This window comes from Ursus americanus, chromosome 3 (genome assembly GCF_024610735.1).
Source record: "Ursus americanus isolate L20-20 chromosome 3, mUrsAme1.1.p, whole genome shotgun sequence".
Classification (NCBI taxonomy): domain Eukaryota; kingdom Metazoa; phylum Chordata; class Mammalia; order Carnivora; family Ursidae; genus Ursus; species Ursus americanus.
Window position 1 is genome coordinate 99,162,517 of NC_142129.1, and position 26,240 is coordinate 99,188,756.

Consider the following 26,240-nt stretch of genomic DNA (forward strand, 5'->3'; position numbering starts at 1 on the left):
AAATGGCCACAAACACTCTGCTATGTTTCTCTGCAGTGTGATTTGCAGCTCCTGCCATTAACTGGTGGCAACCATTGAAAGGTGGGTTAGGCTACGATGCTGCATTAGTCAGCTTGGGCTGTGTAACAAAACAGCATAGATGGAGTGACATGCACAGCAGAAATGTGTTTCTCCTAGTTCTGGAGGCTAGATCACATATATATGGGTGTGAAATATAGGATGTGTATTTACACACACACACACACACACACACACACACACACACACATATTTTTTCCCCTCATTTGAACTTCATAACAAACTAAAACAAGTCAAATGTTTCTGTTGTGCTGAAAAGAATACGCAAGATCAGAGAGGCTACCCAGCTAGCAAGTAGAGGAGCCATTTGCTTTTTTTCCAGCAAAGCATGCTACTTAGAGGTCTTACTGTGCTGTAATTCCTTGAACGTGTATTATTCACTTCACTGACTGTGAACTCCTTGTGAACAGAAATCATGTACTATTGATGTACATTGTTTCCTTTTTGAAGTGCCTCAAACACAGTTGTCATGAAATAAAATGCATGCTTGCTTTTCAGCTAGACAGATGTTTCTAAAGTTATAGGTAAGTTTAAATTTCGAAATTCTAATTTTCTTCAATTAGGAAAAGATTTTGTTATGCTGACAATAAGAGATAAATTTCAGCACTATTTGTATGAACATATTCCACATGCATTGATGCTAAGATTGTGGTATTTTACTTTAATTTTTTTCTCAAGAGAGAGACACTAGATTATTCACATTATATCTGTAACGTTCTTTATCTAGATGGCTTTCCACTATACAGGATCTATGAATACTTACGGTCTTTTTTTAGAGTACACCCAATTGTCTCTAATCAAACTTAGTATATATTTAAATGTTAAGTAGATGTTATTTCTGATTATGGTGTCTGAAGTTTTTTTTCTGTCCACAGCCAAATATAACAGTCAAACCTCATTGATTTCTTTGAAGCTCAAAGAAATCCTCATCTTTAACATTTCAGGAAGTTCATGAGCCCTGACAGCCTCCTCCCGTAGAATGTCGTCAGGCCAGCAGATTGCGATCCTCGCACTTAATTTACATACTAGCCACACAGCACCGCACGGGCCAAGGTAGGATGGAGACGGCAGAGCCACGCTGGTGATGTTGTCCACGTGCTGTGAGTTGAGCAATACAAGACGGTCCCAGATGCCAAATGAAGTCTCTCCCATTACTTTACATTTCCCGGAATTCAATCTTCCAATTTCGATACTGTAATACTTTCTAACCACGCCCTCGTTGGTGCTCCAAAGCGATGGAATGGAGAGCGAGGCCAGGCTGGTGCGCCAAATCTACACGTCCTGTATCAGCAAACTGGTCGTCCATTCTGCCACTACTACCTACCCAGTCCAAAAGGGTAATATTCATGGGACCAGACGCCTGTCCCTATTAGTTGATTCTCCCTATCCCATTCCCGAATCCATCTTCATAACAACCCATGTTCTACAATAAACAGAGGACTCGGTATCAAGAAAGACCGCAGATACGTGTCTAACTACACACATGTCACTCTTATCTCAGAGATGCTTATTCTCAAGGATCCTGGGTAATTCTCTTGGAAGCCCTGGGTTTTCTGTGCTACTTACTTCCACTCAATCCTCACCATCTGACACAGGGCCGTCCTGAGGTCCTGGTATCAGGGATATCGCTCAGAGCCACATGTTTTCTAATATCTTCATTGGTAAGTTAGTGAATACTAAGATACCACAGATCTTAAAAGGTAGATATGAAAATGGAAGATAATCCTTTAAAATCTGTACCTCTCTTGATCTTGCCACACTACTTCCTCTTTCACAGAAAATTATTTCTGAGAGATACTGGTTGATCACATGAACACGCACACTCACACATGTACATATACACATGTGTGAGGACCACAATAAGCAGACCTTTGGAAACTGTCTCATAATATACTTTCCTTGCAAAGTGCTTTACTTTTTTGATTCCTCTAAAAAGTCCTGCAGCAAAGGAACTGGTTTAATTGCTTAATCTGATACACTTTCCAAAATTTATTTGGGCCCTATCAAGGTATGAAGATAGAAGAAAGTACAAGATGTCACCAGGAATGTCCTATTGAATAAAGACAGGATCTGAGAGTAGAAGGAGAGAAGATGCCACTTCTCCCGCACAAAGACATCATGGCGTGCAGCCGCTTTACCCCTCTCGGTGTTCAGATGGCGTCAGTTTGTTTTATGACAATTCTTTTGAGTATTTCTTTGTTAATCTTTCTGAAAATCACCATTTGATATTCATTTCTCAGGACTTTGGGGGGCTTTGGGGATTTTCTGCCAAGAGCAACCCTCCCACCTCCCCAAGAAGAGATTATTTAAACCATTCATGAGTCCTCAGACATTTTGCCAGAAGTTCCCCAAGGTATTGTCACATAGGCAGGAAATCGGGCAGCGGCTCAGAGCACAGACTATGAAAAAGGATACTTGGAGTGTGAAGTGCTCTTCTGAGGAGCCTCCCTTCTGAGAGCCTGGCGGCCTGGGGATGACATAAGAGCAAGCAATGCTCAAGGAAGGCAAAAGCCTTCTCAACTGGAAGTTCCTGGGCACCGAACACGGGACATGGCTGTTTCGTAGTTTTGTCAAAGATGAGCCCTGCCTGAGGTCCCTGCAGGAGAGGGGGCTTGAGTCTCACGGTGGCACTTCTTATTTATTGTGTCTCTCTGTTGCTGCTCTCTGAATAAATATAGGATTTTTGTTGCAAGGGCTATTGATCCTTTCAAACGTCATAAATTCTCCCCAAGAAAAGAAACAAATCTGAGCCAATAAACTGAGATTTAGCTTCTTTTTATAATCTAAAAAATAAAAATCTGTATATTTTAGAAACAGGACAGCACAGCATCCTTACTATTAACACTTGGAAACCTAATATTTGTTTTTGCTTGAAAAGATATCTTACTGGTTACATCATATACTTACTAGAGTTTAAGTGTTCTGAAAACTTTCCTGTATATACTTTCTGTCATATCAAAGTGTATGTTATGTGATAAAATTCAATATATATATAAATGTAGTATGTAAATGTATAAATGTGATAAATGTTTTTCTTAAGGGGTGAGATTGCAAATCTAAATGTCATCTTGAAATGCAATCATTATCAAAGATGTAAGATAATGTTATTTCAACAGTAAAACATGGTATTTGATATTTTCCTGGATATTGGACAACACATAGATTATTTGAAAGCACATGCTTAATACTGGAAGTAACTGTCACTTATACAAATTTTGGGATTTTAATAATGTTCTCACTATTACTCTTTAGAAAATGCATTGAAATAAAACGTGTAAAATAAATAAATAAGGAAATTACTACAGTGAGCTGTCGCAGCTCCCTAAGATCCACTTGAGAATGTTAACCATTATTAATGTTTCGTGAAAGACCATATTTTAACATGTATTCATGTAAATATGCTATTGATGAAGCTTTCTGTCCCATGCCTATAAAATATCACATAAAATAATAAAGCTCATAGCACTAGGCTTCACGCTGAATTTCAGTGAGCCAGCTAAAGCCATCCCTCAAATGGTTGCAATTAAGCTACATAATTTGACCATGCGCTGGAAGTGTGAGGGAGGGTAGTAAGACAGAATATAAATTAAAGATCGTGTGCGGATGTTTATAAAACCCCAGTTAGATATTTATATAGGTTCATGTAATGATCTTGTCCCAGTGAGATGAGGCTCTGTTTAAGCACTGTGGAGGAATAGATTGTAACCCTGGTGGGTTGCCTTTCATTTATTATGATTTTTGATCATATTAAGCTAAATGAATGAAGATCATTCTCTTTATGAATTCCATTAATTAACCAGTAAAAAGTGCAACATAGCTACCAGCACATTCATAATTAAATAAGTCACAGTAATTTTTTTTAGCTTTCCTCTTTTCTTTTCTTTCTTCTTTCTTTTTCTTTCTTTTGTTTGTTTAAATTTAAACTGTAGATTTTTTTGGAGTAAAATAGGCTTTTCATGATTACAAGCTGATTTCTGACTAGCAAAAATTCTCTCTGCATGCTTTCTCCCATATTAACATGTTTTTCCCCAAATTCCCCCATTAGTCTTGGCTGCCACAATCAGACAGACAGAAACCCCAAGGACACTTTCTCTGAGCAGCAGGCCATTCCAGGTATGTCAGATAGCTGCATCAGTCCTTCCATTTCCCACATCCTGTCTTTTGTGTTACAAACTTTTGTCACTAAACACTATGGTTGAGAGTATAATTTTCCTAGGTGTGTCCTCAGCTTGTGGTAAGAAGGGGTCATATACCATTCTTTTTTGTTTCCCTTCTGGGCCCAGCAAAATAGTGAGTATGGAAGTGATGTCCACATATTTGCTGAATAAAAAAATTACAAGAAAAGTCTTTTTTTTTCTAGTCTAAGTATTACCCTAATGGAAGCTTGATTTTTATATTTTCCAGAATATCTCAAATTGTTCATTATGATTCTTTTCGTTTTCTCAACTATGTCATTATTCATTCAGACTCTAGATAAATTTTGAATCACCACAAATACCTGGAAATTAGAGAGTAATTCACAAGACTACTCTTTTTCACTTTTATTATTTTATTTACTACTCTAGTAAAATACAACTGAATCTAAGTATCTTATGGTTGAACATATTAAAAACTGCCACATGGAGATTATCTGGTACAATTATTACCTTACTAAGATGCATGTTTACAATGTTTCCTAGTTTAACGAAAAATAGCTAAACTTACCTTGGTCAAAAATAGAATAATTTTAACCTTGTAAAAAATGCTTGAAACAACAATTTATATATTAAAAAGAAAAAAGCCTAATAAGACATACAGAGCCATAGATATTAAAACAAACCATTTTTTTTTTAACAGGATAGAGACAGCCAGCGAGAGAGGGAACACAAGCAGGGGGAGTGGGAGAGGAAGAAGCAGGCTCATAGCAGAGGAGCCTGATGTGGGGCTCGATCCCACAACGCCGGGATCACGCCCTGAGCCGAAGGCAGACGCTTAACCGCTGTGCCACCCAGGCGCCCCTAAAACAAACCATTTTTAACGTATCTTTTAAAAGAAACATTAACTTTTTCTAACCTAGAGAAAAATGGTAATTTTTTTTTTGCTTTGTAGGAAAAGACTACAGAGTTGTCAAAATCATGATGCTAAGCATATGTTTTCTTGATGAGTCTAGCCTAACAGCATATGGTTTGTTTTTTTGTTGTGGTTGTTGGGGTTTGTTTTTGTTGTTTTTCCTTTCTAAAGAGGAGCTGGGTTACTTATCCAAAGGAAGTGGCTCACCATGAAAGGTAATTGACAAACTGGCAAGCAGGATTGTGGAGTCAGGCCCACGTTTCCATTAGGCGATCAATCCTGCTTTTCTTTTTCTTCACAGGCTCCAATTTATTGGCATGTTGCCATGGTTTGGCCTACATAATAGGATAAGGATAGTTTTTTAATACAGAGATAACATGACTCTGAAAATGTCCCAGTGCTGTCTCAGTAACAAAAGCTTTCAAACTGGTGTCATTATGCCAGGGCTTCCCCCACCTGCGGCTAGGTGCATGCACCACCTCTCTCCCAGAGCACTGGGGAACACGGCCTCTGCAGAGCCGCTGCTGCTGCCCTGATTAGTATTCCAAACGCCTCGCTGACGTGCACGCACAGCTCAGCAGCAGACAGCCTTCCAGGGTGGATCGGGAATGACGCTGTTTATGTTTAGTTTGGGAAATTGATGTTTGGTTGGAGGGAAGGTATGATGGTGGGGGCTGTGGGGATAAGTAACGAAAAATACAATTTAATGTTATGGCTGTGTATCTGGGCATTTGGATAGTTGTTTTGATGTTCTTGATTATATTTCAACAGGAGCAGGGCTCCTGGACGGGTGGCATCCAGCGCTCGCTCATGAGTCTCCATGGCATACCCAAAGCAAGAGCTTGCCTTGGCTTTTATTCTCAGAAAGTCTGGCAAAATAAAAGGCATATGTAATTAAGAAATAGAAAATTATATAAAATGTATTTTATATATTTTATATCAAAATTTAGGTCCCTCTAATTATATTTATATATGAGGAGTTATGTCATTATATGATATGTGATTTCATTCATCAGAGAAAATGTGCAACACTAAATTTTACGTTCATTCATTCATTCATTCATTCACAAATGTGTCTTTTATGTTTACATTGTGCTAAGCATCGCATAATATATATGCTTAGGAAAACAGTGACAAAATACTCTGTTATGGTACCTGTTCTCACAAAGTCTCAACACTCATGGAGAACGCTGGTTTCAAAAGGAAAACGGCTTTTTGTTGAAACTAGCGATAATTTCACATCCTGAGAAGCTAGCGGGTTTTATCAGTCAGGATAGACAAGATACAGGTTTTGCTACAGTAACAAACAACTCGTAGCTCTCAGCTGATTAACATAACAGGGAGTCATTGCTCACTCTCTCTGCAGGTGTATCCAACAGGTGGCTCTGTCCCTTAGTACTCTGGGACACAGGTTTATAGGGAGAAGGGAAACACCAGCTGTTAAATTCACTAGCTCACAAAATGCATTGTGGTTATGGTCCTCTGGAGCTGGTCAATGGCCCTGCCCTGCCACCAGGGGCTGAGTTTCAGTCTTCAGGGTTTAGAGTGGACACAGAGGTAAGACGAGGGGTCTGCGAGAATGACATACAGACAGTGGCTCTGTTTTGCCACAGATGAATTTCCCTGTAACTCACGGTGCTCTTTATCCTGGTTCATACATTATTCAATACCTCCTACAAATGGAAAACGTGTCCCCAGAGCCAAGTTGGCACTTAGTTTTTAGCCCTTAAACCACTTTTTGTGTTGCTTTTTTTTTTTCTTTTTTCTTTTATCTCTTTGACTGTATACCCAGTGCTTGGCCTTCAGTAAATATTGACTGAATGGGTTAATCTTTGGCACATGCTTAGTGCCTGGTAGTGACAGAACTTAGATCAGTGTGTTCCATGGAAATTCCTTAATACTTAAAATTATGTACCAAGTAAGTTTGAAATAAGTTTCAATATATACCTCCCCTTAGACATCCATAATACATGTAAGTATATTATGAAATTTAATTAAAAAATAAAAGTTTTAATTAAGGTGTTAGAAGTCAGAGTAGCCTATACCCTTGGTGGTTAGAAAGGTCCTTAGAAAGGTCCCTTAGAAAGGTCCCTTAGAAAGGTCCTGTTGGGTGCTGGCAATGTTCTATTCTTGATCTGGGTGCTGTTGATATGGGTATGTTCAATTTGGAAAAATTTATCAAATTGCCACTTTTTGATTAACACATTTCATGTATGTTATACTTCAACATAATGTGAATATGTGTAGATTTTTCCTGGGAGAGGTTCTGCAGCTTTCAGCAGGTTTGCAAAGAAGCTCCTGCCTTAAAAGTAGTGGCAACCACTGAATTGGAGAAAAAAAGAGCAGATCTTGAATGGCGTGAGGATTGTGGGTTGACCAGTAAACTTTTTTTTTTTCTGAATTTTTCTTAATTGAAAAATAGAGTTTTGGTGTATAATATAAGGGTTGCTGTCATTTATTTTTTATTTTTTTTAATTCTAGCTCCCCCATTAATTTTAGTTAATTTTTTTATCTTTCTGGACCTCACATTCCTACAACTCTGTAATGGTGACAATAATATATACTTACTGGGTTATTTCTTCAGTTATATAAAGCTCTAGTCTAATACCTACCTCACAATAAATAAGTGGCAGATATTATTGTTGTTGTTGTTGCTATTGTATCATAACTCAGGATGAATCTCAAATTCTTCTTACCAGGAGATAGACACAATTTTTAATAAAATTTTAAGAGAAAATCAGGACACCTGGATGACTCAATCAGTTTAAGCATCTGCCTTCGGCTCAGGTCATGATCCTAGGGTCCTGGGATCAAGTCCCTCATCCAGATCCTTGTCATGCAAGGAGCCTGCTTTTCCCTCTGCCTGCTGCTCACCCTGCTTGTGTGCTCTCTTTCTCTCTAACAAATAAATAAGTACAGTCTTAAAAAAATAAGGGAAAATTATTATTTATATGGACTTTCATAAAATCCCCTTAATGCATTAAGAAATCATGAAATATTTAACTTTCCAAATTTTATGTTAATAAAATTAAAAATCTTAACCAAAAAAAATAAAGGCTGATAGGTTAGGCTAAGTCCAGTTTACAAAAATATACACAAATTGCAAAGATACATGCAAAAATGAGAAAATTGTTGACAAGTCATATGATAACTAAAAGTTTAAGTTTCTTAATATGCTAAGAACTCTTATAAATCAATTGGAAAAATAATATAGCTCAATACCAAAACAAAACAAAAAGCAAATGATATATAACTAGGCATTTCACAGGTAGAGAAATACAAATACCTAATGCAGATAGAAAGTACTTAGCCTCTTTCATAAAGAGCCACACATTTAAACCATAGTGAGGTACCCCGTTTTCCCTCGCTCATCCATTTAAATCTGCATGTTTCCAGTATCCTGATGAGATTCTGGCATGGTTGGCCTGGACATCACACAATGAGGGACTCTGAACTCAGAAAGTGCACCTTTCACTGGCCACCTTCACAGACAGATTCCTATTTGCTCCACCACAAAATACTTTATATATTGCCTTCCGATCCTTGTCTTTGGGAAGAATTAATTAGAATCAAATATGCAAACCGCATGAATATTTAACATAGAAATATTTTCTAAAGTGTGATCCAGAGAGCTGTAGCTCTCTCTGGGATGAAAATAGTGGAATCTCTAAAGATATAAAAATAAATATGTTTTAAAAACTAAAATATAGAGAAACAAGGAAATAGCAAAAAATGTTAATGAAAAAGTTTCATAAATTCCACAGAGGTGACAAGATTGAAAAATACTAGTATGAAATAAATGCAAATGGATCAACCTCCCAAATGTAAAGTATTAAAGATTGATTTTAAGAGACTTGATTAAAGCCAGCAGAGAAGTTCAAGATAAGTAGCACCTTGTATGGTACAGATGCCAATCAGCCAGAACAAAAGTTAATCAATACCAACAAGTAAGGTCATTCTGATGTGTCAGCTCTGCCTGGAAAACAACATAACAAAGAGGGCTCAAAATAGAATAAAGGACAAAATTACATCAGATGATGTAAACACAAGGAAAACATTTCTTTAAAAAATAGCAGTTGACTTGAATTTGTACAGAACAGATAATTCACATTCTCGTAGGTAGATGATAGATCATAGACAGGTGGTAGATATATAGATGATTGATGGATTAGATAGACAGATGATAAAAGATAGATTCTGGAATTACAGAAAATCCCTAGCATCATAAGCAGTATAAATTAACATAACATGGAAGTGCCATTCTTACAAATTATTTAGCTAAGTATTTAAAAATGTAACATCTGGTGTTGGGAATGTTGTGAAATTGTTCACCAAATCTCTCATGCTGGGGTTAGAATATCAGTTGGGAAAGATTATATCACATTAGGTCACTAATGACTTCCATCTTGGAATTTCCATGATGAATTAGTTCCTTAGCCACAAAATATGATATTATGAGGAGTTTTGCAAGGGACGTTTTGGAAGTATGAGGAATAAATTATTTTAATATCTTATAACTGTTATATGACATAAGTTTGGAAATTACGGACAAATATCAAGTTGTATTTATCACAAAGCTAGTCGCAAAAAAGAGTAAAGAAACATAATCACACAATGTGTCTGTAGGTCTGTAAATTGCATATTCGTGATGTGTTGAGATTATCAGAAAAGAAAAAAGTTAAGCTGTATATTAAAATGAAGAAATTAGAGAAGATTATGTAAATAATTAATACTGCATTATCTTTCCACGATGAATAAAAAACTAAAATCTATGATTTGTGGGGCACCTAGGTGGTACTGTGGGTTAAGCGTCTGGCACTTGGTTTCGGCTCAGGTCATGTTCTCAGGGTCCTGTATCAGGCTCCACTCAGCAAGGAGTCTGCTAAAGTTTCTCTCGCCCTCCCCTTCTTCTCTCTCAAATAAATAAATAAATCTTTTAAAAATTTTTTTAAAAATAAAATGAAATTTATAATTTGAGCTCAAATAACAGTATAAAATCTTATGTTAGCTTCATTAATTTTTGATAGTCAAACCCCAGAAAAAGTGTTGTTTTGGATTTCTATAAGCACCTATTTCCTAGAAAATAACTTAATAATATTAAATAATAATACAAATAATTAAGATCTTTGCGTCTAGACTGTTATGAGAACTGTCTACCAGTTCAGTATCTCTAGAGTGCTTGAATATTACCCAGGCATTGTTGGAACTCCGAATTTGCCTAGCTGCCAGCTTTCCTTTCCTTGAGACATTTGTTCCATTAGACTCTTCCTTGCTCTCAGATCTGGGGTACATCACCAATCAATACTGGGTGGATCAGGGCTTCAGGGGCCATAGCATCCTGGTCCAGTCATGCCTTTATTTTATTTCTGATCTCAACTCTGCCTCATTCCTGAAGTTCCTGCCATCTGTCTCCTCATCTTTCTTCAGCGGCCACAAAGCTGTCAAGCTTTATTATCTCATGACTCCTTTCTCCAGAGGATATTTTTCAACTTCTCGGGAGCTAGATTTGTTGTTGTTGTTGTTTTGGAAACTGCTCTTCAAATCTGTTTTTTCTCAGATGAAGTTTGTTTATGCAACGCTAGGCACAGCCCCATATCTTCCTTGCTGCACTAACAGCAGTCCCTGTGGCGCAGGTAGAATACTCCCTATGTCCACTGACCACCTACTGGCTCAGTCAGGCTCCATTGTCCCCCAGAGCTTGATTTAGGTTAAGGTTCCCAAGGTACCATGACCTCCTTATGCAGATTAATTAATTACTAATTACTAATTCAAATAATGGTGGCTTTTCAAAAATCTTCATTCCCAATTCAATATTAAGTTCAGGATGATCTCAATCACAAGTATCAGAAAACCCCAATAAAATCAGTTTGAATAATGAAAGGTTTATTGTATCATAGAAAAAGGACATAGGAATGATGTAGTTTCAGGACCAGTTAACTCAGTTGTCCCAAACCGGAGGGGGTAGGAGCAGAGGATGAAGGTGTTTACAGGAAAAGACAGGAAGGATCGATTGCAGAACAACATCCTGGAAGAGAAGGGGGCCCAGAACAAATCATTCTCAGTGCAAGAGAAGATGAAGGAGCAGCTGGAGGCTGCTAGGCTGGAGCCCTCTATAAAGGAAGTGATCTTGACCAAGGTAGCCCCTCAAGAAGGCTAGATAAGAGAAATCATATAATTGTCTTTCTCTGCTTGACTTATTTCACTATGGAACATAAGAACTAGGAAGATCGATAGGGGAAGAAAGGGATAAAGAAAGGGGGGGGTAATCAGAAGGGGGAATGAAGCATGAGACACTATGGACTCTGAGAAACAAACTGAGGGCTTCAGAGGGGAGGGGGGTGGGGGAATGGGATAGGCTAGTGACGGGTAGTAAGGAGGGCACGTATTACACGGTGCACTGGGTGTTATATGCAACTAATGAATCATCGAACTTTACATCAAAAACCAGGGATGTACTGTATGGTGACTAACATAATATAATAAAAAAAACATTAAAAGAAAAAAAAAAGCAAGATACAAATAGAATGAGATTAAGAGAACGTTTGATACTCACATAAACCAGAGAAAGGAAAAGAAATATATTGAAGTTAGAAGCAGAAGAAAGAGAATTGAGAGGGTTGGCCAGGTTAGGACACCACCAGGGGGTAGCAAAAGCTTCCATCCAAGACTGATACTTGGGATGAATCAGGGAGACCATCAGTGGAGGAGGAGTGGAGGGCCATGACAAAGATGGCGCCTCCATTTGAGAACAATGGGCTTAGGAGCAAGAGGTCCAAAACTAGGAGACAACACAGAAGTGAAAATGAAGGGGAAAAGACCCCAGTGTGGTCCTTGTGAAAACAAGACACTCAGGCAGGGGACCCCAAAACATTTACTTTTTATTGGCAGAATGTCTGTAGCTGATATTCTGATATTCATGTCTGCGTTTGTTCACTATTTGATAGTCATTTGTCCACCTGCCATGAAGGTATCATCTGTCTTAATAAACCTATAAAAACAGAACACACAGACTTTACCCTTCTTGAGTAGGGCATTCGTGATGGTGGCACACATGCTGGTATTTGATAAGTGAATTTTGATGGAGATGGTAGATCTGTTGGTAGCAAAGATGGTATAAACATAACCAATGATGCTTATCAAAATAGTGTTGCTGACTCTGAAGATGGTAATGATAGTGCAGACAGTGATAAGAAGGCAAGTGGTAACAGTGGTGACACAGAAGGCAACAGACATGGAGTTCTGTTCATGATGAGGGTGGAAATTACTGTGATGGTAGTTGGAATGAGGAAAACGATCTCTGCAAAACTAGGTAACCACTTATAAAACACTGTGTGTGTGTGTGTGTGTGTGTGTGTGTGTGTGTGTGTGTGAATGATAGGGAGACACAGAGACAAAGAAAAAGAGAAAAAAAGAGACAGAGACAGAGAGACATCATCTATAAATCACCCCTCATTAAACTAGAGTAGCATCTGCCCCAGGACACTGCCTAGAGACATCACAAATGGCCCAAGTCCATAGCCACTCCTTTCTGCTAAAGAGAACACTGAGAAAATAAAAATGAAAAAACCCCACAAAGTAGGGATTGTGGGACAATTATAAAAAATATAACATACTTTTACAAAAGTGTTGTACCCTTTTATTTGGAATTCTGAAAGGAAAAAAGGAGAAGGACAAGAACAGCAGAAATGTTTGAATCATTAAAGACTGAGAATATCTCCAAATTGATATTAGACACCAAACCACAGATTCAGGAAGCTCAGAGAACATCAAATAAGATAAATACATTTCCCACCCCCTGAACACAAACTACACCAAGACATACTAATTTCAAATTACAGAATCAAAGAGAAAGAAAAAAGATTCCTGAATGAAGTCGGGGGGTGGGGGGCTCTTACTTATAGAGAAACAAAGATAAGAATTACATCCAACTTCTCAGAAATCATGCAAACAAGACAGTGGAGTGAGATACTTAGAGCGTTGAGAGAAAGAAAGCACCAACCTGGAATCCTGTACACTATGAGATTATCCTTCAATTGTGAAGGAGAAATAAAGACTTCCTAAGATAAGTAGAAAGTAAAGGAATTCATTACCAGTAGACCTGCCTTGTAAGAAATGTTAAAATAAGTTCTTCGGAAAGGAGAGGAGGAAAATAATATGGGTCAGAAACCTGGATTTACTTAAAGAAAGGAAGAACATCAGAGAAATAATAAGAGTAAAAACTTTTATTTTTTTATTCTTAATTGCTTTGATAACAGTTTCTTCAAAATAATAATAACATAATGTGTTTAATTATGAGTGCTTGTTCATGTGAAGCAAATGACAGCAATGATGTAAGGGATCGAAAGGAGAAATTAGGACTATGTTGGAAGGTACTCACACCACCCATAAGTGATGAAAAGTTATTAAGGGCAACCACCAGAAAAAGTAAATAAAAATAAAAATAAAATGATATGTTAAGAAAGGAGAGAAAATGCAAATGCGAGTGCAAACATATAAAATTCACAATTAAAACTGCAGAAGGCAGAAAAAGAATGGAAGACAAAACTAGGAAATAAAGAAAAAAGAACAAGGACAACAAATAAAACACAGTAATGAATATGATTGATACTAATCCAAGTATACCAATAATTACTTTGTATGGCAATGATCTAAATACACCAATTAAAAGACAGAGATTATCACAGTGTGTCAAAAAATAAGACCTAACTGTGTATTTTTTATAGGAAACTAACTTTAAATACAAAGACACATATACTTTAAAATTAAATACAGAAAAATATATTATCCTAACATTAATTAAAAGAAAGCAGGAGTAACTATATTAGTTTCAGACACAGCAGACTTCAAATCAAGGAAACTTAATAGGACTAAAGATAGACTTTGCATAAATTCTCCAAGAAGACAAAAGAATTCATAACATGTGTATGCCTAACAACAGAAAGTCAAACTATGTGAGGCAAAAACGGATAAAACAGTAAGGAGAAATAGATGAATCCACTGTCATTATTGGAGACTTCAACACTCTTCTTTTAGGAATGAACAGATCCAGAAGGCAGAAAATCAGTAAGGATATAGATGAACTCAGTAACACCATGAATACCCTGGATATGATTGATGTCTCTAGACAACTTCATCCAGTAACAGCAGAATACAAATTTTTCTGAAACTCAGATGGAACATTCACCAACATAAACAACATTCTTGCCCATAAAACCCAAATTAACAATGGCTAACAGATACATGAAAACATGTTCAAAATCATTAGCCATCAGGGAAATTCAAATCAAAACCACATTGAGATACCACCTTACACTAGTTAGAATGGCAAAGATTGACAAGGCAAGAAACAACAAATGTTGGAGAGGATGCAGAGAAAGGGGATCCCTCTTACACTGTTGGTGGGAATGCAAGTTGGTACAGCCACTTTGGAAAACAGTGTGGAGGTCCCTCAAAAAGTTAAAAATAGAGCTACTCTATGACTCAGCAATTGCACTACTGGGTATTTACCCCAAAGATACAGATGTAGTGAAGAGAAGGGCCATATGCACCCCAATGTTCATAGCAGCATTGTCCACAATAGCCAAACTGTGGAAGGAGCAAGATGCCCTTCAACAGATGAATGGATAAAAAAGATGTGGTCCATATATACAATGGAATATTACTCAGCCATCAGAAAGAATGATTACCCAACATTTGCATCAACATGGATGGGACTGGAGGAGATTATGCTAAGTGAAAGAAATCAAGCAGAAAGAAACAATTATCATATGGTTTCACTCATTTGTGGAACATAAGGAATAGTAGGGAGATCGGTAGGAGAAGGAAAGGACTAATGAAAGGGGGGGTAAACAGAAGGGGAAATGAACCATGAAAGACTATGGACTCTGGGAAACAAACTGAGGGTTTGCAGGGGGTGGGGGGGCTAGCCTGGTGATGGGTATTAAGGAGGACGTGTATTGCATGGAACACTGGGTGTTATACGCAAACAATGAATCATGGAGCACTACATCAAAAACTAATGATATACTCTATGGTGACTAACATAGCATAATTAAAAAAAAAAACCAAATTAACACATTTAAAAGAATAGAGATCATACAGTATCTTCTCTCAGACCACAATGGAATTAAAGTAGAAATCAATAACAGACAGATAACTGGACAATTCCCAAATATGTAGAGACTAAACAAAGCACATCTAAATGACATGTGGGTGAAAGAAGAAATTTCAAGAAAAATTTATAATATTTTGATCTAAGTGAAAAATGAAAACAACGTATCAAAAATTGTGCAATGTGTAAATTCAGTGCGTATAGGGGAATTTATAGAAATGAAAGCATATAGTAGAAAAGAAGAAAGGTTTCAAGTTAATCATTTAAATTGCAATCTTACAAAATTAGAAAAAAGGCAAATTAAATCCAAAGTAAACAGAACAAAAGAAATGATAAAATTTAGAATAGAAATCAATGAAATCAAAAACTGAAATTCAATGAAACCAAATGCTCATTTTTTGAACAGATCAATAAAATCAATAACCTTCTAATTATGCTAACAACGAAAAAAAGAAGAGATACTAATAATATCTAAAATGAAAGAGGGAACCCCACTACAGATCCCATGGAGATTAACAGGATAATAAAGAAATATTATGAACAACTCTATGCCCACATATTTGATAACCTAGATGAAATGGACCAGTTTTTTGTAAGGCTCAATGTGCCAAAACTCACACAAAAAGAAACAGATTATTTGAATAGGTCTATATCTATTAATGAAATTGAATCAACAATTAATAAACTTCCACAAAATAAAGTACCAGACCCAGATGAATTCATTCATGAATCCTATCGAATATTTACAAAAGAAATTATACCAATTCTCTACATTCGCCTTTAGAGAATGGAAGCAGAAAAAATACTTAACTTATTCTATGAAGCCAATATTACCCTACTATCAAAGCCAGAAAAATACATTACAGTAAAAACTACAGACCAATATTTCTCAAAGTATAGATACAAAAGTCTTCAACAAAATATTAGCAAATAAAATCCCAAAAAAGTATAAATGAAATTATATACCATGACATAGTGGGATTTAATTTTTTTAATTTATTTATTTATTTTGGGTCAGGGCAAGGGTTCGGGAAAGAGAGAATCCCAAGCAGATTCCCTGCTGAGCACAGAGTCTGAAGTGGGGATCAATTTCATAACCCTGAGATCATGACCTGAGCCAAAATCAAGAGTCGGTTGCTTAACCGACTGAGACACCCAGGAACCCCAACACAGTGGGATTTGCCCAAGGTATACAAAGCTTATTCAACATTCAAAAATCAATTAGTGTAATCGACAAAGGAAAAGAGAAAAAAAAATCATATGATTATATAAGTTGATGTAGAAAAAGCTTTTGACAAAATCCAATACCCATTCATGATAAAAACTCTCAGTAAATTAGAAGTAAAGAGAAACTCTCAACTTGATCAAGACTATCTACAAAAAACCTACAGCTAACTTCATATTTAATGGTGAGAAAGTAAAAGAATAGGTACAAAAGAAGGATGTTCCCTCTCAGCATTCTCCTTCAACATCATACTGGAACATCATACTTGCTAATGCAATAAGGCAAGAAAAAGAAGTAAAAGGTATACCCATTTGGAAGGAAGACATAAAATTGTCTTGATTTGCAGCTAACATGATAGTCTATGAAGAAAATCCAAAAAACATCAACATAAAAACTACTGAAATTAATAAGCAATTATAGTAAGGTTTCAGAACACAAGGTTAATATGCAAAAGTTACTTTTCTATATACCAACAATGAACAAGTGGATTTGAAATTAAAAACACAATACCATTTATACTAGCACCCTCAAAACTGAAATACTTATGCATAAATGTAACAAAATATGTACGAGACCTATATGTGAAAAACCACAACACTTTGAGGAAATAAATCAAAGAAGAACTAAATGAATGCAGAGATGTCCAATGTTCATGGATAGGAAGACTCAATATTGTCAAGATGTCAGTTCTTCCCAATTTGACCTATAGATTTAATGCAATCACTATCAAAATCCCAGCAAGTTATTTTATTGACATTGAAAAGCTGATTCTACAGTTTGTAATATGGAAAGGCAAAAATCCAGAATAGACAACATAATATTGAGGGAAAAGAACAAATTTGGAGAATTGATACTACCTGACTTAAACACTTAGTATAAAACTACATTGATCAAGACAACATGATATTTCTGATAGAGTAAACAAACAGAACAACAGGATAGGAAGAGCCCAGAAATAGACTCTGAAAGAGACAATCAACTGGACTTTGATTAAGGATCAAAGGAAATGCAATGGAGCAAAGACGGTCTTTTCAACAAAGGGAACAACTAGACATTTACATGCAAATAAAGGAAATGAGACACAGTACAAAAATTAAAAATGGATCAAAGACACAAATGTAAAATGCCAAACTATAAAACTCCTAGAAAATATATAGTAGAAAACTTACATTATCTTGGGTATTGGCCTTTTTAAAATACAAAACCAAAGACACATTTCATGAAGGAAATAATTGATAAGCTGTACTTTATTAAAGTAAAAACTTCAGCTCTGCTAAAGAAAATGTCAAGAGAATGAAAAGACAAGCCACAGACTAGGACAAAATATTTGCCACAGATACATCCAATAAAAGACAATTACCTAAATCTACAAAGAACTTTTGAAACTCAACAGACAACCAAATTAAAAGATAGGCTAAAGATATTAATAATTTACCAAAGAAGATATACACAGATGGCAAATAAGTATATGAAAAGATGCCCCACATCATATGTAATCAGGGAAGTCCAAATTAAAATAGCAATGTGATACCACTACACTTAGAATGGCCAAAATCTGTGACACTGATGACATCAAGTGTTAGCAGGGATGTGGAGCAATGGAACTTTCATATGTTGTTGGAGGGAATGCAAAATGGTACAGCTACTTTGAAAAACAGTCAGAAGTTTCTCAGAAAAATATGCATACTCTTACCATACAATCCAGAAATCACTGCCTTTGGTATTTACCCAAAGGAGCTGAAAATATACGTCCACACATGTGCCTGCATAAAAAAAGTGTAGTATCTTAATTCATACTTGCCAGAAAGTGGAAGAAACCAAGATGTCCTTCAATAGGTGAAGGGATAATACACTGTAGTACTTCCAGACAATGCAATATTATCAGTGATAAAAAGAAATATTATCAAGCCATGGAAAGACATGGAGATACCTTAAATGCACATTAGTGAAAGAAGCCAATCTGAAAGAAGGACACATTGTACGAGTCCAACTATGTGGCATTCCGGTAAAGGCAAACCTATGGGAACAACAGAAAGCTCAGTGGTTGCCAGGGGTGGGGAGATAGTGAAAATGCTCTATATGATAGTATAATGATGGATATATTTCATTATACACTCTTCCTAACCCATAAAATTCAACTCCAAGAGTGAACCCTAACGTCAACTATAGACTTTGGGTGTTATGATGTATACATAGAGGTTCATTCCTTCATTAAAAATGTAGCATTCTGGTGAGTGATGTCGATGATGGGGGAGACTGTGCCTGCATGAGGGCAGGGGGTGTATGAGAAATCTTTGCACCTCCCTCTCAATTTTGTTGTAAACCTAAAACTGCTCTAAAAGCTAAAATCTTTTAAAAATGAATGGGAAGCTTTTGAAGGATTTAAGTAGGACATATGTCTCATTTGGGTCTTAAAAATTAGTTATCAGTGTAGATAACAAATGGCGGTGTCAGTATTGGCTCTTGCTGGCAGTCAGGTGAGACCTTCTTGGTGTAAAATTCAGTGTCATCAGTGGTGATAAAACAGTGGACAGCATACTGAGAAGGTGTTATCAACTGGCCCAGGGGAGTGTTTGGGTATGTGAGGGGCAGTATGCGAGTATCAAGGATAATTGCCAAGTTCCCCGCTTGCCCTGTGGGATGCATGATGTTGCTACTTACTTAGAATGGAAACGTGTATGATGAAAAGCCATGATTTCAGTTTTCAACAACTGACTGTTATATGCTCATTGGATATCTAATAAATGAGCTGAAATGGGGTTTCAGCTTATATATATAATATAACATTATATATTATATATCTACTATATATTTGTATATAATACACACACACACACACACACACACACACACAGTCTATCCTCATTATGCATGGATCCATAGTTGTAAATCCATCTATTTGCTAAAATTTACTTGCAAACCCAAAATCAACATTTGGCAGTGCTTTCATAGTGACTCACAGATGCACAAAAAGTGGCAAAGAATTTGTGTTACCTAAAGCTCATGCTGTCAGCTGAAGGTCGAACAGGGCAACTTCTTGTTTCAGTTCTCACGTTGTAAACAAGTGTCCTTTTTATGGCTCTGTAGTTGCACATTTTCACATGTTTGTGTTTTTTTGGTGTCATTTTGCTATTTAAAATGGCCTCCCTGTGTAGTGCTGAAGTCTTGTCTAGCGTTCTTGAGATCAAGAAGACTGTGTGGGCTTCACAGAGAAGAAACGTGTTGCATAAGCTTCTTCCATGCATGAGTTAGAGTGCTGTTGACTTAAGTACAAAGTTAATAAATCAACAGTATACATTCAAGAAAGCTTCTTTAAATGGAAACAATTTTTAATGATTTTTTAAAATTTTTTCTTATATTTTTGAGTTCACAAAATATTGTAACCAGAGGTTGGGAGAAACTTAACCTGGTCTATCCCCCAGGAACAATGGTTCTGGGTTCACGACTTCTGTGTTTGTGACAACTTTATAGGACATAAGCACAATGAATAATGAGAATGGAGTGTCACGGTATATTTGCCAACAAATCTTTGTGCACAGGTAAGTTTGCACTGGGGGAGACTATACATATGTGATCAGAGAAGTGAGAGACCATGAGTGAGCTGAAGAATTTCGAAAATGGAAAGATCTGACAGAAAATATACAGGCCAAATAGGAGTACTGTGTTGCTGTGTGTATGGGGACAGACACCTTGCAAATATCCACCTTTTTTCTTTATACATAAAGATTCAAACTAAATGTTCCTTTAGTTCAAACCTTTGGGTAATTTTTTTAAAGTGTTATAAAATCCATTATTGGCCAAGCTCTAGGTGCATGAGTAAATTGTTAGTGTCATAAATGCCCCAATTCTCTCAGAGAAAAATATAAAAACAACATTTATAAAGTTAAAAAAAAAGTAATTCACTTCTTCCCAGTAACCCTACTTAAGGGACTTTAACTTAAGATATTTTTTCAATAGATCAAAAATAAAGAACTAAAAGTATGTATCATAGAAACATCTGCATAATTTTATGGAAATCTGCTTAATTTAAAGTTTATATATCCATTTCAACAAAAAGATAGGACTATTATAAAAATATGTACATTTGGTTTGGAAAAATGCCAGTTGAATATTTTATATATTTTAAAAGGCATATTAGTGTAATTAATATATATTGAAACTAATATGTCAATATTACTGCTTTGGGAAATAATGCCAATATTATATACTGTATAAAAAACATTTCTTGATAGTTTCTAGTATATGGATTCATTTTTGTTTTGATGGTCTTGCACAATTCATTTTTCATTAATTTAAAATATTGCTCCCTTACCCCTGTGGAATATTTTAAAACTTGCATTATATAAAATTTCAAAAATATGCAACAGAAGAAAAAAAGAATTCAGAAGCAATTTTCTACCACTTGACAATCCAAGCATGTGACTATATATATATATATATATATATATATATATACACACACACACATATTAGTAAAATATATGTATTAATGACCAAAAATTAAGACCAAGCACACAACGAACACGCTAGACCTTTCCTCCAGTAGGAAGCACTACAGTAGCATTTCTTTTAGTCTAGTTATTGCCGATTACTTTACTACTTTACTTTAGTTAACATGCCCACCTATATTTTTCTCCAAATAAATAGCTGGCAATTTAATGGGCAGGCTCCCATGTTCCCTTTCCTCATGTGCACTATTACCCAAATAGTTTTCAGTGGCCGAGGTGCCAAAACAAATCCCGCTGCTATGGATTAAAAGAGTCTTTCTGCCTTAACCTTCCCTGAATGTTTTCATTCTTTCTTAAAAGCCATTTTTCTTACATGTACTCAACAGGCACTGTACTTCCAGTATGCCCTTGAGATCATTCTATTTATGACTCGCAATTTATGTGAACCTTGACATAAATTACAGTGAAATTACACAAAGATAGTATAAGACAAAGGCACAAAGAGCAAGAACATGAAAGTTACATTCAGTAATGGTAGTTACTCAGTTTTCTGAAACATGGAAAGACCTACCTGGCCCTAGGTGGACTCAGTTGTTGTTTGACTTAAAGCATAAAACAGAAGTTCTATAGTTTCAGAAAGAGGCTATGAGTGTATAATTTTACATTCTGTATTGTATTTCTGAATCCTGTCACATCTGTATAAACTGCTACACAGTTACAGATATTATTTCATTTTTGGACTGTGTGTTCAGTTTAAGATCCATTCAATACTTTTTAAGCATATCAACCTTGGTTTATATTTTACATTATTTCCGTATTTTTTTCTCCTGAGTTCTATGTTCCTTCAGTGTAAGTTTAATTATACTTGATATATATTAGGTTCTAATATCTGGTGAGAGCTTACTCCTCCATTGCTATTCTTTTTATTTCAGCATATATTAAATAGTCTTATTCATTTATTTTATTAATGAATTTTGGAATCTTTCTGTCAGGTTTCATACAGAGTCTCATTAAGCGTTTAATTGGAAATGCACTCAAATCTATAACTTAACTTGGAAAGAGTCATCATATCTTCATGTATTCTTTCAAATTACAACTAGACAATTATGGATTTTCATGCTTGCAAGAGATCATGAAGAATTTCCTGACTCCTTGAATCTTCTGGGTCAGGTGGGTACCCAGATCACGCTTCATAACAATGTTGTGTTTTGTTGTATGTTTCAGTGATATTTTTCAAATGAAAAACATAGTGGGTATCCAGAGATGAGTCAAGGAGGATGTGGTATGTAGGGTGTGTCTTAGGGTTAAATGGAAAGAAAGAAAAGGCTTACTTCACAAAATCTGGTAAAAACGTGGGGTTTTCCAATAAATAGTAAGCATGGAAAATCTCAGCACAGCTGAACTAAAAGGATCTAATTAACTGCAATTCATTATAAATTAGATTCCTGACTATCTCAACTCTGTATCGAGTTCCACACAATTCTGTGGAATTTACTGGGCACCGTATACCTAAAACCACCCCCCAGACATTGTAATTCAATGTCGAGATGTTGGTGGGGAGATGGACTGTGTCCTAACCCAGTCTTTTAAATACACACACACACACACACACACACACACACACACACACACACACACCATGTCTTCTTTATTCATTCATCAATCAATGGACACTGGGCTGTTTCCATAATTTTAGCCATATCACTTATAAAATTTTCATTTTTGTTCATTAAATAACAATTTTCATAAGAATTCATTTTCACTTAGGGAAAAATTGCACACTATTTCTCAAGCATTGCCAAATATTTAGTAATTATACTACTTAAGAATTTGAAGTCTATGTTCTATTATGCCATAGTGATAATGGTAAATTGTCATACGCTAAATTTTTATGTCTTTACTTATTTTCATGTTTTTATTTTGAGAGACAGTGAGTGTGAGTGGCAGGGGTGGGAAGGGGGGAGGAGGGGTAAAGGGAGAGAGAGACTCTTAAGCAGGCTCCACACCCAGCATGGAGCCAAAGCAGGGCTCAATCTCACGACCCTGAGATCATGACCTGAGCCAAAATCAAGAATTAGATGTTTAACTGAATTAAAAAAAAGACACCCAGGTGCCCCTCATGTATTCTTGAATTCATATTTTCTCTATTCCATTGCTGTACTTGGTGGAAATTAAATAGTAAGTATTACAAAGTATTTTTAATTTTAAAATACAAAGTATTTTAATTTTAAAGCAGATTATCTAACTCATCTTCCCCCAATTTATCATGCTTTATACAATTAATACAAAGGAACTTTATTTCTCACAATTAATGTAGGCAATTTTTCTGGACTGATGATATGTTGTTGCTATTACTGTGAGACACCCATTTTGAAAGAGGTCAAGCCTTAGGCTGTGTGAAGCACATGTCCCTAACCTACAACTTGGGTAGTACCACCTCCCAGGAAAGACACCATCATGGGGTACACATCTATTTCCTTGTCATCCTGGTGAGCTTTGCTCACCCACCCCCTCTACAATAAAACCCTGCTACAATAAAATATACCTTTGACCACTCTGCCCATGAGAGCTACTATCTTCTTTCAGATTTTGCTCAGTAGATTCTGTAAATTGCCCATCTTTTAACAACTGATCAAAGCTCTTTCAATGAGAGCACCTGCCTCCAGCTAAGAAAATCAGATCTCTTCCCTGGGGTTTGAATCGTGAGGTCAGAGATAACAAGTCTCTTTTCATATCTGTCAATTAGAGAAATGATTAAATATGAAGCACACTGAAACTATTCATCACTTTCCCAGCCCTATGTAGGATGCCCATGTTAGAAAGTAAAGATTATCTGCAGTGAGAATTAGCAGGAAGTGAAAGGAAGACAGTCCTGGAGCCATTCCAGTCCGTTTTCACTGGGCCCTGCAGCCCAGATTCAGCCTTGCCCTTCCCGAGTTACACAACTCTTCCTATATACTTTTGTTTTATTTATTTACAGCTAAAAAAAATTTTTTTAAAGGAAGATTTCTAGTTAGTACACAGGTCCCATTTTCCCATGTTATTATTTCTTTTGTCAGTCCATGGAAAAATAATAGCAATTAAAAATAACCCTGTTTGCAGGAGCACCTGGGTGGCTCAGTTGGTTACGCAGCTGGCTCTTGGTTTTGGCTCAGGTCATGAACTCAAGGTCATGAGATTGAGCCCTGCGTTGGGCTCTGTGCTGAGTTGGAGCCTGTTTAAGATTCTCTCTTTCCCTGACCACTACCTCCACTCACATGCTCTCTCTCTCTCTCCCACACACATAAATAAATAAATAAATAAATAAATAAATAAATAAATAAGCCTGTTCGCTAGAGCCTCGCCCTTGAGGCTAGGCTAGATTTAGCTACTCCAAAAGAATACTACAGAAAGGGGGAAAGTAGGAAATTCACTGTGGAGAAGTCTTCAAGCACTACTTTAATCAACTGACAAAGGTTAGCATCACCTGTGATGTCATGTGAGTATCATGTGCTCTCCGATACCGTCCGGTGAGCAGCATACGTCAGTTGTGTTGTGTTCTTCACACGTTCTCTTCAGGAGTATTAGGGTCGTGAACATCAAGGAAAGACTGTAAAATCACCACAGACTGTGGGACTAACTCCAGGTGAAGGCACTACAGTCCTCTGAGTTGGAAACCTGGGGAAATCCAAATAATGTCTACAGTTTAATTAGTGGTCATACACAGTTTTAGTTTCTTCATCTTGACAAATATACCATAAATCCAGAAAGTGTAAGGTAATAGGGGGAAGGGGGGAGACTAGATGAGGGGTACATAGAAACTCTCTATATTGTCTTTGCAACATTTTTGAAAATTTAAAATTACTCCAAAATAATAACTATTTTCAATAAAAATGAGGAAGTGTGAAGAAAAACTTCACATTGATGACTCTGACAACTTTGAAAAAAGAAAACCACTTACAAACCCCATGATAAGCGTCCATACTTACTTTTCCTTCCTTGGCGTTCATACTTATGAATCCACTATCCTCATTAGTTGTGTATCCAGATAATCACTCTAATGGTGTAGACTGCAGCAAAAATATTATAAAACTCTTATAGTGATTGGAATGTTTTCCACAGATTTTAATAGACTAATAAATCCTACAGGATTATCAAGCTAATGGGAATATTAACATTAGCAGTAGTTGACTGACCTTTAAGGAATTAGGAACACCAAAACTCAAAGACAACAAATGCTTAGCCTTTGGGCAAAAACACCAGCTGGAGAAGCTGGAGCACAGATTTTCTGGAAACTCAGCTCAGGAGATGCTGATCAGTGTAACAAGATGGAAGTGAGGCCATGGACCGGCAGAGTGCAAACCCAGCATTGACCATATGCCTCTAACTCTATTTGAATACTTGTATGTTTGGACAATTGCCCTTGTAAAGTTCACGGCCTACACACGCTCTGCATAGGGACCTCGGCCAGTCCCTTCAAATTTCAGACACTGGCCATAAGTAAGACTTGAAACAAGGGATTCCCTGGGCACTGCAGATGGTGCAGAAGCCCATGGAGCTGTGTCTATGTCTTTGGAGCAAAAGTGGTAGGCTATAAAATAAATGTGTCAGAATTGCCTGGGCCCTGTTGCTTATTCGGAGGTGTTTTTACATCCCTTTTACATAGATACCAATCTCCGTTTTGCTTTTTTCGCTTTAAAGAGCCTGTTCCAACAGCCTATATCGTCTGTTGTTCTAATAATTAGGATAAATATTTCTAAAAATCTGATATTAGAGGCAAATGATTCAACTCCAAAATGTTACTTTCAATATTACTCAAAATCAGCAAAGCCTGCTATCTCTAAAGACAAACTAATCCACTTACAGTGTTTTCCCTCTGTAAATAAAAGATAGGAACCTACAAATTCTAACTTTTTAATATATATATATAATATATTAATATACTTAACATTACTTAATATTTAATATTATAAAACTTAATATACTTAATATAATATAATTAATATATATTGTCATTATATATAATACATATAGTCATTATATATACGATACTGTTATGTCATTGTGTGTGTGTGTGTGTGATATGTCATTATATGTATATAATTACAAGCTCCATTGCCAGCAGTAAACTAACCACAGCAAATTCCTTTTCCTTTGGTGGTTGGGAGTGGACTGACCTGTGGTGACCCTGGTAGTATGCCTGGGGCAGACTTGTACCAGATGGCGGGCTGAGGCCAGTGTTCCAGTCTGCAACTTGAGACCAGGGCTCTCTCTGTATGAAGCAATGAGTTCTTACGTGGACGATACTGACTACACGGGTCCCAGTAGAGATACGTTCCAACAAACCCAT